We start from the raw sequence: 15,662 nt of genomic DNA on the forward strand, positions 1-15,662 counted from the left end.
GACACTACTGCTTCAGTTTCCTTGCTGTAACGCACACAATTTTCTTTGGAAACCCCTGACTGTCTCAAGTTACGCGGGACACCCTGCATACATCTACGTCAGCCAAATCTCCCGTGTGCGCAAGCGATCAGCGCGCACAGCCGCCTTCACGTATGCACGCCCGCAAGTGTTCCGGCTCGCGAGCGACGCGGCGAATGCTCCGCTATGTGTGCCGTCGGCTTTCGAAGATAAAGCGAAATAAAAACACACCACACAGTCAGCCAGGCAGGTCTCTCGCTGCTCGACACGGGAAAACGCGCAATGTGTGTCAGGTGCATTCGAACAACGGCCGAGAGCGGCTCTCGCCGCAGGTTCGCCTCCGGTGTCGAGGCTACGGGCGCAGACTCCTCGGGTCGCGCTGGCGTCGTCGCTCGTAGCGCAGTACCCTCGACGCCGGGTCGCTAGCCACGTAAACTCCGTCGCCGCAGGTCCGAGCACCCTCCTACGTCTCCCCCGCGTCGGGGCTTATTTCGTGTAGGCGCAGCTGCTCGGGAACCTTGCCGTCCGCCGCTCCGTGCTCTCCAAGGTTTGTTTGCCTCTGCTTGCTTTTTTGTTGTTGTTGCCTTCTTCTCGCCATCTTTCTTCGAGCTCGCTTTACTGTGGTCGGTCCCGCATTGAGCCCAATGCCTGCTACCAGTGCCCGAGATAAAATAGAGAAAGAATGCTTTTGTACGGCGCGAACGTTACGGAGAACTGCGCGCCGCCTCCCGCGAAGAAGGCGCTCGTAAGGGACTACTGGCTCGTACGCTGCAGCTTTTCTGTGTTCCAAATGGAGTTCCGCAGCTTCGTTTCGGCACAGCTGCCGCTGCTAGGTTTGGGCAAATTCGGGAGGTCCTTCCCTGTGACGGCGCGCGAAGTGTCTCCCCGCGCCGCAGCTCGCTTATTTGGCATCTCTTTGTAGCTTCGAACTCGGTGCTGTCATTCGGACTTGTTCACGCGGGCGAGACGGCCCGCTTATAATCCTCGTGCATCCGTTCGTTGTCACTCAGCTGTCCGAAGCACAGGTGCCGACTTTCTTCCTCATCCGGCATCGTGCAGGGGCTTGTCCCTCTCCACGATCCACTAGCTTGGCTGCTTGTAGTTCGTGCACTCTATGTAGCATCAGCTGACCGGAAGTAAGCAAACAGCTCCGGCATCAACGACCGCAAGCGATTGATGGTTTTTCTCCCCAACACCCAATTTCCAACTCCTGTTTTGTAGGATCGGTGGGACGGGACTGACGCTCCGGTACAACGTACTCAGTTCTTTCGCAAGGCTTAGCCGGCACCTCCTCAGGCCAGATGTTCGCGACGGCGTAAGAAAAGGGAGACTATTGTTCACAGAAACTAACGCACAGTTAGAATGACCACGTTTGTAGTTGCGACACACGCAAACGAACAACCCTGTAGTATGTTCGGTTCTTTTGTTTCGTTTGCTTCGGTTCTTGGTGATTTCGTTTATGTAAGGGGTATCACTCTTCGCTGTCACTCGCGACAGTAGGAATCGACTGCGTGTCTTCCCAATGGGCACTGAAACTCCCTTGGATGTCCCATTGACGTCCTGGACGTCTACAGGACGTCTAAGGGAGTTTCAGTGTTCATTGGGTTCGCAGAAAGAGTGCTCAAATGCAGCGCTGGTTGCGCTGCAGGGGTTTGTACTTAGTTTGCTTTGTTTGTTATTCCTGCTTCGTTTTATCACTTCTTTGCGTGCTCACTTTACTACGAGCGTACCGCTCTCCACCTTTCTCAAATTTTTCCCCCACTAAATCAGATGCGAACGTGGGTGTTAGCTGCATCGAGTAGGCGACGCAAGAGGCAGCACACGGGTGCGAATTTGTTAAGGCGTACTTCTATCACATGCTTAGTATTGTTGAAATGTGTACATCGGTACACTGGAGCAGCGTCCCTTCTTTTCTTCATTGTTCGCCATATCATAGTTCAACAGCACGAAACAGCGAAGGCAGTGCCGAACGGACAGTACGAGTGCCGGCCCCCAAATTACTCATTCTCGGGTTAGTTGTACATGGGACCCGCCGCGGTGGCTCAGTGCTTAGGGCGCTCGACTACTGATCCGGAGTTCCCGGGTTCGAACCCGACCGCGGCGGCTGCGTTTTTATGGAGGAAAAACGCTAAGGCGCCCGTGTGCTGTGCGATGCCAGTGCACGTCAAAAATCTCCAGGTGGTCGAAATTATTCCGGAGCCCTCCACTACGACACCTCTTTCTTCCTTTCTTCTTTCGCTCCCTCCTTTATCCCTTCCCTTACGGCGCGGTTCAGGTGTCCAACGATATGAGACAGATGCTGTGCCATTTCCTCCCCCCAAAACGAATTATTATTATTATTATTATCATTATTATTATTGTTGTTGTTATTATTATTATTATCGTACATGGCGAGTGCAGGTCCGAAAGTCAATCTTTCTGGCTGGTTGTATAGGAGTAGTGCTGGTTCAAAAGTGTTATCTCTCAGGCTGCTTGGCACAATGCTTGATTAGAAAGAATTGCAATGCCAACCAGACTAAGACGCAAGACAGGCATACAAAGGGCTCAGAAGGGCAGTACCTTCTTCACAATAGACCCTTCTTGACTCTTCGGTGTGTTCGTTATTTGCGGGGTATTTGTTGTTTATCCACTCTCCCCGTTTGAAATCTTGATTTTCATCAGTTCTTTTCTGAAGAAGCTACCCTTACTAAAAAAACCTCCGTCTTCACTTACACGTCATGTATTGACTAGATTGTCTGTGCAAGCGCCCAAGCTTACATCCGCACTAACAGGACGCCACGGCAACCAAGAATTAGAGCGGTTTTCGTGCAGTGAGTTGTGCATGTTTGATAGCTGCACGTATTCTGAACGGCCCTATTCTGTGCTCTTGAAATCAGTCGGCGGCGTGTAAACGGCGATTACGGAGGAAGTTTTTTTTTCTAGTCCTTGTTCGGTCATGCGACTTAACATGGAATCACCCGTCTGCATGTTACATTCACTCAGCAGCGAAGGGTGTCAATTTACGGTTGAAATGATACCTCTGCATCATAGTAGGTTTTGTCGAGAGCTTAGTCTCGTGTTCGCCTTGATCATCGCTCTTCCACAGAGGACAAGATCCTTGGTCCGTGGCCACAACTGCCCTCAAGGCTTAAAAGCCACTTTTTTTTTTTGCGAGAGACCGATTGACAGATTGTGACTGTGTTTCCCGTTCCTTCACTCTTCCCTCTTTAATACTTTCATTCCCTTCCCCAGTGCAGGGTAGCCAACTGGAAGCCTTTCTGGTTAACATCCCTACCTCACCCCCCTCTCTCTCTTTGTGTGTCTATCTAGTCTTGTGTTCAATGCAGTTGACGTTATTTTGAACCATTTCAACTATTTAACTCTTTTTGCCATTTGTTCTATTCAGTCGTCCTCATTCAGCTGCAGGATTTGTCAGAATGTGGCAGTATCTGTCTGCATATTACGTCAACTTAACAGCAGGGAAGTGTCGATCTGAATTTTGTATTACATGCCTGCATCAGTAGAGGCTTGGCTGAAGGCTTCATATCGTATTCAATTTTCTTGGCGTAGATTTTTTGCCCTCATAATGGATTCAACTGACGTTATTCCTTCTGAAGGGTTGGAATTTTTCACACTTTTGACATTTTAACCGAGCGGTTAACTGCTCCTCTGGCATGTTTTTATCTTCATGTGCTCAGATGATATGGAATTCTTGGAAAGAGCGAGATGTTTACAACGTTTTGACGCCGTAACATCTGCGTGCGCCCATGATGACACTGTCTATGTGGTCTGCGGGGTTTTGACGTCTCCTATTGCGCGCATCAATGACGACTGCATTTAAAAGGTGCTTTGTTCTGATCTGTCGCTAGAAATGTGCGTGTCTTTGAAGGGACGGACATATGACATTCCGCTTACACCTACTTTCCGAGGAGTTGTATATAGACGATGCACTGTGAATTTTTCACTCGCCTTTTGGCTCACTTGCGGTATGCCGCTGAGCGCTTAGAACTAAAGAACTAAACTAACTAAACTAAACTAGAACTAAAGAGCGAACCGTTTATTCGTAATGAAGAATTTTCAAAAATGGGAAGAGTTAGCATTAAGCTCAGCAGACGGTCGTTATGAACTCCGATCATACCCAGGAATAGTGGACAAAGGCATTTTTGAGCGGGAAAGCGTTTATGAACGCAATTTTTTTTTCATATAATGTAAGATTTCACTATAACAATCAATATATCCGCAGATCACCCGACTGCAGTCCTGCAGCTTTTTTTTTCACGTTTTTGCAATCCTCAAATGCGTTCCCCATTGGTTTTCTAAGCAGTCCTAACCGTTCGACGCGATCGATGGGAGCACTGTAAAAGAAAGGTTTTGCTACATATCACAATAATGGACCATTACCTTCAATATTTTCATAACAGTGTCTCACAATTTTCCTGTTTCCAAGATTTTTGCCCGAAAAAGCTGGACTTGAATCAAGGTTTCATTGGATCCTGGCTGTACATTACATAAAAATCACCTAGAGTAGTTTCCGAAAATAAAAAAAGACAAAAAAAGCAATTTTCACGCAGGCACAAATCTGTTGGAGCTACTCCCCCACCCTCTTTTTTTTCTAATTGACTCGCAAAATATGCTAGTCGTAAATGCATTCTAGCGCGGTGATATCTGCGAATACGAAAAACGCGCGGAGTTAAAAACAACTAAATGTGGTCTCGGTCAGGCCGGAATGAATAAAAAAATGGGAGAAATTATTTAGGAGGTCATCCATAGTCATGGGATATTGTTTCCTCAGAGTGAGATCACTGGTTTCAGTTCATATATTAATACAGTTACTGTGGGTCCTCCCAGACTGTTTATATTCTTATATATCATGACAGATAATTTCTACAGCTCACCACAATTTGCTTTTCTTCAGACAGTCACGTCACAGCTGTTAGGGCGATAGATGCAGGCAAACTGCCCAGTCGAAGTAAACGACAGAATCATGTCCAAAATACAACACAATGTTTTGTCGTAGCGACAGATTTTCCTGTAGTACAGCAGCATTTTCTGTAGTTCTGTCGTTACGACAAGGGACAGCACAATAGTAATAATAATAATAATAATAATAATAATAATAATAATAATAATAATAATAATAATAATAATAATAATTGGTTTTTGGGGGAAAGGAAATGGCGCAGTATCTGTCTCATATATCGTTGGGCACCTGAACCGCGCCGTAAGGGAAGGGATAAAGGAGGGAGTGAAAGAAGAAAGGAAGAAGCGGTGCCGTAGTGGAGGGCTCCGGAATAATTTCGACCACCTGGGGATCTTTAACGTGCACGGACATCGCACAGCAGACGGGCGCCTTAGCGTTTTTCCTCCATAAAAACGCAGCCGCCGCGATCGGGTTCGAACCCGGGAACTCCGGATCAGTAGTCGAGCGCCCTAACCACTGTGCCACCGCGGCGGGGTCGCACAATAGTACAGAAAATTCTATTATTACTGCAAAATTTTCTGTTGTCACTTCAAGTTCATGGTCAAAAGCCAAAAATAGTGCTGCGGTGACCGAAGAGTTTGTGCTTTTTGATAGGGTGCCTACTATTGTTGGCAGTATCAATTAGTCGCATTGCAGTGATGAGCGTTTCTCGGACCGTCACTAGATAGGTTACACAAATACAGACCATCAGCAGCTTGTTGTTTATGTTACGATAGTTACGGTTAATTGTCTCTTAGCAGTGCGAATAAGACGATGAATTCAGCACTCAATTGTTTGTTGTTAACGTCCTACAATATTTTAATTAGTCCTGGGCATTGGCGCTTCAAGATATTTCGCGATCTTCAACACACGGATTGGACACAGGAGCCGTAAGACATACAGGCACTTGAGCGTAACTAGAAACTGTGATTTAACTTTCTTCCAAAACAGTCTTATGATGGAAAATACTGAGGCATACTACATAAAAACGGACATAACAGGGGCATGTGTGAGCGTGCCTTTCGATGAGCTCATACGCAGGGATTGCAAGCATCTTGAGCGCCAGTTTGCAGGCCTCACTTGACACTTCCTAAAGAGAGAAGTGAAAAAGGACACGTATGTTTTGATTCTCAGATGTTTAGCAAATTCAGTTACTAGTTGCGTTCAAGTGTTCATGACTCGTGATCGCGTCTTCTCTATTGATTGTTGCGGAATATCTTAAAGCGTCAATGTCACACCAACTAGCAAGTATCCAACTAATGTCGCGAGTAATTCATTTCACTCCTACGGGTGGCGCTGAAGTCAACTAACTTCCGAGTTTTGAACCAATCAGAGTGTCAGGGTTCTAATACATAGACCTGATGGGCAGTTCCTCAATTGGCGTCATCAAAGAGCTGCGTGTGACATGAGAAAGCCATCAAATACGTCCTCTGTCACTGCCCTCGCTGTTATCACCAGCTGTTTACATTCAAGGGAGCAATGAGCTGACTGGGGCAGCACCGTGAAAAGTGACGCGAAAATTGAGCGTTCTGAGACAGGTAGCCCCCATTGCCGCTCAGTGGTACACCTGTGTGTCGCTCTGGTGTGCAGCGTTAATAACGCGCCTGAGAGGTCGCCTGCAGTTGCAATTTTTTTTTGTAGTTTGATCTCGGCAGCTTCCTTGAATTTCTGCTCCGCTCTTTTCCTTCCTTCCTTCCTTCCTTCCTTCCTTCCTTCCTTCCTTCCTTCCTTCCTTCCTTTCTTCCTTCCTTCCTTCCTTTCTTCCTTCCTTCCTTCCTTTCTTCCTTTCTTTCTTTCTTCCTTCCTTCCTTTCTTTCTATCTTTCTTTCCTTCCTTCCTTCCTTCCTTCCTCTTCCTTCCTTCCTCTTCCTTCCTTCCTTCCTCTTCCTTCCTTCCTTCCTCTTCCTTCCTTCCTTCCTCTTCCTTCCTTCCTTCCTCTTCCTTCCTTCCTTCCTTCCTCTTCCTTCCTTCCTTCCTCTTCCTTCCTTCCTCTTCCTTCCTTCCTTCCTTCCTCTTCCTTCCTTCCTTCCTCTTCCTTCCTTCCTTCCTCTTCCTTCCTTCCTCTTCCTTCCTTCATTCCTTCCTTCCTCTTCCTTCCTTCCTTCCTTCATTCGTTCCTTCCTCTTCCTTCCTTCCTTCCTCTTCCTTCCTTCCTTCCTCTTCCTTCCTTCCTTCCTCTTCCTCCTTCCTTCCTTCCTCTTCCTTCCTTCCTTCCTTCCTTTTCCTTCCTTCCTTCCTTCCTTCCTTCCTTCCTTTATTTAACCTTTTTTCTTTCCTTATTTCCTTCCTTCTTTCTTTCTGCCTTTTCCGTCCTCTCTTTCAAACAATGTTTCTTTCCTTCTTTCTCTCTTTCTTTTCTCTCTTTCATTTCATTCTCTCTCGTCGTTCCACCAAAACAAAGTGAATCCTCGTAGTCTGAACAACCTTGATTCACTGATTTTACCTTTTACTCGGCATTTCGAACGGTTCCTACCTTCCCGAGCCGGAGGGAATAAGCGTCAGTTATTACTCCATTTGCGACGGCTATCTGAACACGCTCTAGGCATGCCTGTCTAGTAGTCCGTGTATATCGAAAGTCACGTGTTCTGAAACAAGTCTGAGCTGTAGAACTGCCCTCGGTACGCAGGGTTTGCTGCCTCATGGAGCCTTTATGGATGCGCACAGGAGTAAAGTAGAAAAGTGGATCGTACAGTCTAAACACGAAGACGCCTGCATGGGTGTAAAAATGTAGTAAGCCCCTTTCATAAACGGGACATAAAAGGGCTAGAATACAACTTCTTCCTTTTTTTTACTCCTTTCTGCTTAGAGTGTGTTTGATTTCCTGTACGTGGCTTTGGCGTAGGTTTTCTGAGGATATTTTCTTGCAGTGTGCCTCATGTTTCCTTAGCGAGCCTATTTATGTACAGTTAGGCACAAAAATTTCTGGACCGCAGGATTCGTAAGCGAGGCCCATAGTTTGATTATTAGCCACCGGATGGAGACCACACTTGCGGAGGTGAACCAACAGGATTATGACTTTCACCTCCACAAGTGTGGTCTCCAGCTGGGGGCCAATAATAAAAGATATCGCCCTCCTTTACGGAGCACGCGGTGCAGAGACTTTTGTCCCCGACTGTACATCGACATTTCCATTAGTACGCATCGTCATGTCCTAAACGCATATAGCTTCAAATAACTGTTGCCTTTACATGGCTGACTTGTTACTTTTCTGCTCACGTAATTCGCAAGTCGCATATAGAGTGGCCATTACGCATTCTTTTGAAAGTTAATTTCTCGTACAGAGGCAACTACGTCTTTAAAACCGTTTGAGCGTCTAGTTTGTGCGGCTGCCACCACGTTGTGCATGACGCTGATCATCAAAAAGTTACCGCGGGAATTTTAAATGTTTGCTGCATTCCATTGATTTCCTATCCGCGTCAAAGCTGCTTGATAAGAGCACAGGAAGCACTTTTATATGTAAGATTCTGCAGCACGCCTTAAGAGTAGGCCATCGGTATCAACACCTTCGCTCATGATTTCTCGAGAGGCTTTAGTTTTCTCTCAATTAGAAACGAAAATATTTCCATTCAGTTAAGTAGTGTTTTTTATTGGCGGCCGACAGATGACGCCAGTCGGAGATGTCCCTGGTTAACACCCCTTACAAATGAAGTAGTCATCATATCATCATCATCATCATCATCATCATCATCATCAGGAGAGCAGGGCATACGTCCAACTGGCAATGAATCAGGAGACATCAGCTCCGTCTTGCGACTCTTTATGACTCCAAGAAATCGAAGTTTCCGAGCGGAAGCCCATAAGCATGAGAGCATTGTAGCTCTAAATCATTGTAATTCTATTCTAATATATATATATATATATATATATATATATATATATATATATATATATATATATATATATATATATATATATATATATATATAAGGAGAGCTATGTCGCGGTAGCCTATTTCTTGTACCATATAGTATGTTTCAAATTGCTTTATGGTGCTACACCATATAGTATGTCAGCAGAGTAGGGATAGTAGTCAGGAAGACGGTATTCTTGGCTACACAAGAAACAATCAATAAACAAGGGGTGGGGGTGGGGGGTAGAATATAAGGGCTCCTGTGAGCTCGAGCCCTCTGTTCTCTTAGACTATGCTCTGACGTAGGAGTCAGCATCACCCACTACTACTTTTGTTTGTAGCCTTTGTTTTTTGCCTCTTCCAGCTCTTTCTTTAGCTTTCGTCCATCGGTACTTATCGCCCCCTCGACAATGTCAAACAGTGTTCGAGTGGTCGCCCCCTCGAGCCGGCCCGGAAAAGACGGCTCCATCGGCCCCGTGTTTGCTTCCCGTGTGGCCGTCAATATTGACGCGGGCTACCGGTTCCCGACGGGAGTTTGGGTGGCTGAACCGCCGGCGTGTCGTAAACAGTGCCGTTGTTTAGTTTTTTATTCGGGAAATTGGTACTTATACTGCAGCCAAACTCCTCTGGATGAGCCACCCTACAGTGAAACAAACAAGTCTAGCTGGCAGGGCTTTGCAATGCGGCGCCTGCAGTGCGCCTGCGCAAATGATTTTGGATAAGAAGGCTGGCGTGATTAAGTGGCGAGGTAACTGTTTAGCGTCACTGCAGCTCTCAACATCGATTACCAGATGCCGTCGCATAGTGTAAGATAAGCAGATGTGAGAGGCCGTCGGGGCAGGCTGTTTACTTTGCCAACTCCGTTCAAAGAAAAAAAAGGAAATAAAAACTACCGGGGACACTTAAACAGTATCTGAAAGGGGCTGTCAATAAAGGCGCGGTATTCCAGGGACGTTAAAGCAGGCTGTTTCACCAATATCTTCCAGCAAGAATTTTCTTTAATGCGTTTTGTAGAAACTGAGTAGTGTAAAAATTTGAAGTCCAGCATCTTCGCGCCTTCCCCTCTCCTCTCGTCACTTTTTGCATGTTCAGAGGTGGGCTCCCCTTCCCCGGCTCCACCGCCGACGCGCGCGGGAGTTCCCCGGTGGGCGGAGCTTCCTGACCAGCCGAAGCGACGCTCCTGACTGGGCGCGGCCATGGTAGCTGCGTGATGCCTGAAAGAATGAAACCAATAGCCATCTCTGAACTCTCCAACTTTCGCGCGTGATTATGGGTTCGCTACTGCCGGTAGAAGTGTATTACTTGGCTCAGGTGTTCCTGACGAGAGAATGTAGTTATTGAGCGAGTTTATGTACCTTCCCCAGAAAGCGTTTCAGAGCCCCTTTAAGGAACTTCCGCGCGAGTAATCCGAAAGAATCGCAATTCTATTCCAATTGTATTTTAATTCTGTTTCAATTTTGTCACAATTCTATTCTGAACATTTTTTTTTTCAATTCTCTCCTAACTTTGTTCTATCGCTTTGTCGTTGAGGCGGATGTAAGTACTAGTACTATTACTGGTTAACATTTCGTACTTTGCCGCCTTTGTTGACGTCACACCGTTTCTGCCAATCGAAAGCTTACTAACGTCGCCATTTTTTTGGGCGACGCCGGGTTTTTGTGTCGATGAGCCATCTTATTCTCTCGCATTAAAAAAAAAAAGACTGTCCAGGTTAGTGGGTGCCGATATGCCAGCGGGCGACCTGCAGAGAGCTTCACACTATCACAGAGTGACAGGTAATGCCGCTTTAGAATGTAATTACCTTATTTTCAAGTCGTCTGCAGTGCGGCAACGTCCTTCAACGAGATGAGTATAGTTTCCATGATTCCTGTGCCTCCTGCAAAAAAAAAAAACGGATATAAAGCATTAGTTCCGGCGAGCTGTTGTCCGGCACTATACACAGCGTCAAGGCTTCAAGAGTGTGACTGTGAACAACAGAAAACTAACAGGTAGCACACAACCGAAGATCTACCTCGGGTGCCCTGTCCTTCCTGTATGACCCATATTGGCTCAAGTCGGCATCCGTGGGTGAAAGGAGAGATGATCCCTCTCTGCCAATCAAATGCTTTCTCGAGAATCGTGACTCCACTCTTGGCGCGCTATTTTGTGGAAACGATTGATTAATGAGCCGAGCAACTTCGCCGCGCTGGATATGGTTTCTTTCAGGGCGTGACACCACTGTGTATATATATGATAAGATTCCCTTAGACCTTGCTTCTCGGATCCATATCCAAGTCTTTCGATTGGACATCGCCTGTCCCTACTCCTCTCGTTCTTCGTGAGTTTATTGTGGCCGTCACGTCGTTCTTGAAGTAATAATAATAATAATTGGTTTTTTGGGGAAAGGAAATGGCGTAGTATCTGTCTCATATATCGTTGGACAGCTGAACCGTGCCGTAAGGGAAGGGATAAAGGAGGGAGTGAAAGAAGAAAGGAAGAATAGGTGCCGTAGTGGAGGGCTCCGGCATAATTTCGACCACCTGGGGATCTTTAATGTGCACTGACATCGCATTCGTTCTTGAAGTACAGGAATGCGATTCAGAATGTTTGATTGTTAGCAGCTCTGACAGGCTAAAAAAAAGAAGCACTTAATCGAAATTCAGGCTTCACGATTCAGCATTCAAACTTGCTGAGTCCATCTCATCGCTCGAGAGGAGCGGGAGGGCAGGTTCAGGGGCCCCATAGTGTCCTTTAGTCTCGGGCACGAAAGCATGGAAGATAGGCAGATGGAGACAGTGAAAAAAAAAAGAAAGAAAAACAGCGGGGCAAGCAGATAGGATCGAGATAAAAATAGTCGCCGGCACAGCTGTGCCTTCTCTCGCGCACCGCTACTTCCAAACTACGGCAGCTGGTGCGATTCATACTGATCTGTTTCCCCCATCCGACGGCATAGCGCCAGTTTGATACCGCGTAACGGGAGCTCTTACTGTGAAGGCAGGAGGGAGGGATGCTGAGTTGAATCATCCCAAGCAGTACACGTAGTCGGCCCAATACTGGGTATGCATTGGCGATATTTCCAATATTGGGTCCATTACCTTTGCTGCTTGGGATGTGATCACATATATCTCATGATATGGTGATCATGTTGTGCTCATATGGCATGGTGTGATGTTGATGTGAGCATTATCACATGGCGGCGGAGCGGTCAAGCTATAATAATTGGCTTTTTGGGGAAAGGAAATGGCGCAGTGTCTGTCTCATATATCGTTGGACACCTGAACCGCGCCGTAAGGGAAGGGATAAAGGAGGGAAATAATAATAATTGGTTTTTGGTGGAATGGAAATGGCGCAGTATCTGTCTCATATATCGTTGGACACCTGAACCGCGCCGTAAGGGAAGGGATAAAGGAGGGAGTGAAAGAAGGTAGGAACGAATAGGTGCCGTAGTGGAGGGCTCCGGAATAATTTCGACCACCTGGGGATCTTTAACGTGCACTGACATCGCACAGCACACGGGCGCCTTAGCGTTTTTTCCTCCATAAAAACGCAGCCGCCGCGGTCGGGTTCGAACCCGGGAACTCCGGATCAGTAAACACCTGGTATGAGTATGAGTGATCAGCACGCCATGTACGCGATGTGATCATGATCACATGGTTGTCATGTGGTCACCGTACCTAACATGAGTTTGCGGTAAAGCTGCGTGATCTTGAGTTCTGCATGACGCGAACGTGACCACTCGGTGATCACATGCTCACACCACGGAATGTGAAAATGATGCGACCATAGACGTGACAGCTGTGACCGCTCTGATGAGGAGGAAGGGGGAGAGGAGGGAGTTTATCCTGAACGAAAAACCGGCTTGCTACCCTGTACTAGGGGAAAGGGAGGAGGGGATATAAAGATGAAGGTGAAAAGGGAGTAGCAGGACCCTTATAAAAATGATCTATATATAGTCTATAGACTTCTTATAGACTATATTGCCTTCGTATAGATATTTCTTTTTGTCTATTCACAGTCTGTAGACTGTCTATAGACAAAAGACTACTAAACGTGTACGGCCATAAATCCATAGATTGTCTATAGCCTTTCTATAGGATTTGTATTGCCTATAGACTATTCTCTAGCATTTGTTCATAGATAGTCTATAGACTTTTTAGACAGAAGATTATTGACAGTCTATAGGCTGTCTAAAGAAACCTTTGTAAGGGGAAAATGAAGTCAGCATGCAGAGTCAGCAAGCGTAACGAAGACACATTTTAAGCGACACGTGAAACTACGATCATGTCACGCAGGAAGACGTGATGAAACCGTGACAACATCCCATCATGATGTTTAGTTCAGTTTAGTTTATGGCTGTTTAACGTCCCGAAGCGACTCAGACTATGAGGGACGCCGTAGTGAAGGGCTCCGGAAATTTCGACCACCTGGGGTTCTTTAACGTGCACTGACATCGCACAGTACACGGGCCTATAGTGTTTCGCCTCCATCGAAATGCGACCGCCGCGGCCGGGATTCGAACCCGCGTCTTTCGGATCAATAGCCGAGCGCCATAACCACTGAGCCACCACGGTGGCACGTCATTATGTGACGTTTGCGACATGTGACGCGGATCACGAGATTCTTCCGCCGCTGCATCCGCGGCGGTCGTGAATTCGGCGGCAGTCCCCGGGACGATTCATCCCCTCCGGCCTTGAGAGACCCTCGACCGAGCAAATGGTCACTGTCTCTCTGCATCGCGTGCGTCATTTCGTTGGCGCCGAACAGAAGGTGAGAGAGAGAGAAAGAGAGTTAGAAAAGAAAGAGATGTCCGGCTGCTCTAAAGATAAAAAAAATGCTCCGAAAAACGTAGAACATGCAGCGGTGCTGCGGGCGAAAACAAGAGAGATCCGACTAGGTCGAGGCAGCACAGAAGGCTCGACTGCGCGTTTTATCTTCTTGTTTTTTGTTTTTTTCGCTGTTCTCTCTCTCTCTCTTCCTTGTTTCGCCCGCGCGCAAATGTTTCCCTACGGTGGGCGGGGCGCCGAGGACGGACGTACTGGACTGCGCAAACGTTCACGTGACAGGCCGGCCGGCCAGCGCAGCAGAGCTTTCTTGTCCATGTGCGCTGCGTCTGCACTGCTGCGTGCGGTGCACTGCACCGTCCTGCGGGCACCTACGAGGTCGACCCTGCGCACGTGCTGGGGTGTGTCGCGACGACTCGCGCGATTTCCAGTTGTGCTTCGAGAGAAGATAAAAGGATTGAAGGCTCCCACTTCCTCCGGCGGTGGAGATATATCTTCTCGCTGACGGGTGAATCACAAGGAACACCTGACGCGGCTTTCCTATATCGTGCGTGTGTTCGGGGCCTGCCAAATCGACCTGGATGTTTTAATATCGAAGGGGAGCGGACATACGAGCGTATATTACGGACCTGCCCGGTAAATGTGAAGTGAGTTTATTTTAATTGTATTTTATTTGTTGTCTTCGTTAACGTTCACCTTTAACAAACTCTCATCTAAGCTTGCATTTTGTTTCTTGCATGTGCATTTCAAGAACCTTCTTTTCCGTACCTATGAGTGAAAGAAGTTTCTGGTTATTCATGTGAAAACATTCTTCGACAAAAATGTTGAGTATTGGAAAATTTGTTCAGTACTGTTAAAGAAATACTATAGGTAATTGTCCATTCTCAGTGGTTAGGGCGCTCGACTACTGATCCGGAGTTCCCGGGTTCGAACCCGACCGCGGCGCCTGCGTTTTTATGGAGGAAAAACGCTAAGGCGCCCGTGTGCCGTGCGATGTCAGTGCACGTTAAAGATCCCCAGGTGGTCGAAATTATTCCGGAGCCCTCCACTACGGCACCTCTCTCTTCCTTTCTTCTTTCACTCCCTCCTTTACCCTTCCCTTACGGCGCGGTTCAGGTGTCCAACGATATATGAGACAAATACTGCGCCATTTCCTTCCCCCCCAAAACCAATTATTATTAATTGTCCATTCTTATAATGCGTAGCAAAACCTTACTTCCGAAATTTTTCCATCGCTGGCATCGAGTAGTTAACACTGCCTTAGAAAACTGATTGGTTTTTGAGGAAAGGAAATGACGCAGGAACTGTCTCAAATATTTCGGTGGACACCCGAACCGCGCCGTAAGGGAAGGGATTAAGGAGGGAGTGAAGGAAGAAAGAGGTGCCGTAGTGGAGGTATTTGAATGTAATTTCGACCACCTGGAGATCTTTAACGTGCACTGACATCGCACAGCACACGGGCGCCTTAGCGTTTTGCCTCCATTGAAACGCGGCAGCCGCGGTTGGGTTCGAACCCGGGTACTGGGAAACGTTTTTGATGATATCAAAAACGTTAATAGGGAAAAAAAAGCAAGCCTGCCGACTAGAGACCTGCGGCTATATTGATGGTTATAGTCAAATCTTACAGTATATAAATAAACTGCGTTCATAAACTCTTTTCCCGTTCAAAAATGCTTTTGTCCGGAATTGTTGAGTACGTGTATGTGGCGCTGCAGCCGCTAAATTTCTCGCCAAGTTGCATCGCACAACGACAAGCCAGCTACGTACAGAGGGCTCACAAAGGCGAGAACAATGGTAGCAGAACTGTCTACGCAGCCTTTTTTTTTACCATCTATTTTACCGGGAGTCCAAACGTTCTCGGGCTTTAAGGGCACATACGCTGATTGTTGACTGGCATGTTTATTTCCTCGTCGTATATGCCTTCGTATTTGTCGATTCCAACCGAGGAAAAGAGATGCCTATCAGAGAAAGTCAAACTGTTAATATAAACAAAGGCGCGCGACCCGAATCCAGGACATGAGCTCGAGTGCTCGCTCAGAAATGCGTTGACTCGTATCCATGACCTACATGCCAGAAGCGTCAGAGCGGGGGAGAG

General features: G+C 47.0%; 1 protein-coding gene across 4 annotated transcripts in view; it reads left to right on the plus strand.

The window, feature by feature from the left end:
• Window positions 1–15,662, plus strand: part of LOC144111506 (uncharacterized) — a 104,548-nt gene that overhangs the window by 11,207 nt on the left and 77,679 nt on the right. Inside the window, exon 1 of one of the 4 annotated variants that reach the window (XM_077644828.1) lies at window positions 420–565. The exons of 2 other annotated variants lie outside the window; for them this stretch is intronic. The gene's annotated coding sequence lies outside the window, so the exon portion shown is untranslated. Of the gene's footprint in view, window positions 1–419; window positions 566–13,764; window positions 14,215–15,662 lie in introns of those variants that run through there. One more of the 4 variants, XM_077644829.1, reaches the window with a different exon arrangement.

Source organism: Amblyomma americanum, chromosome 11 (assembly GCF_052857255.1).
Source record: "Amblyomma americanum isolate KBUSLIRL-KWMA chromosome 11, ASM5285725v1, whole genome shotgun sequence".
NCBI lineage: Eukaryota > Metazoa > Arthropoda > Arachnida > Ixodida > Ixodidae > Amblyomma > Amblyomma americanum.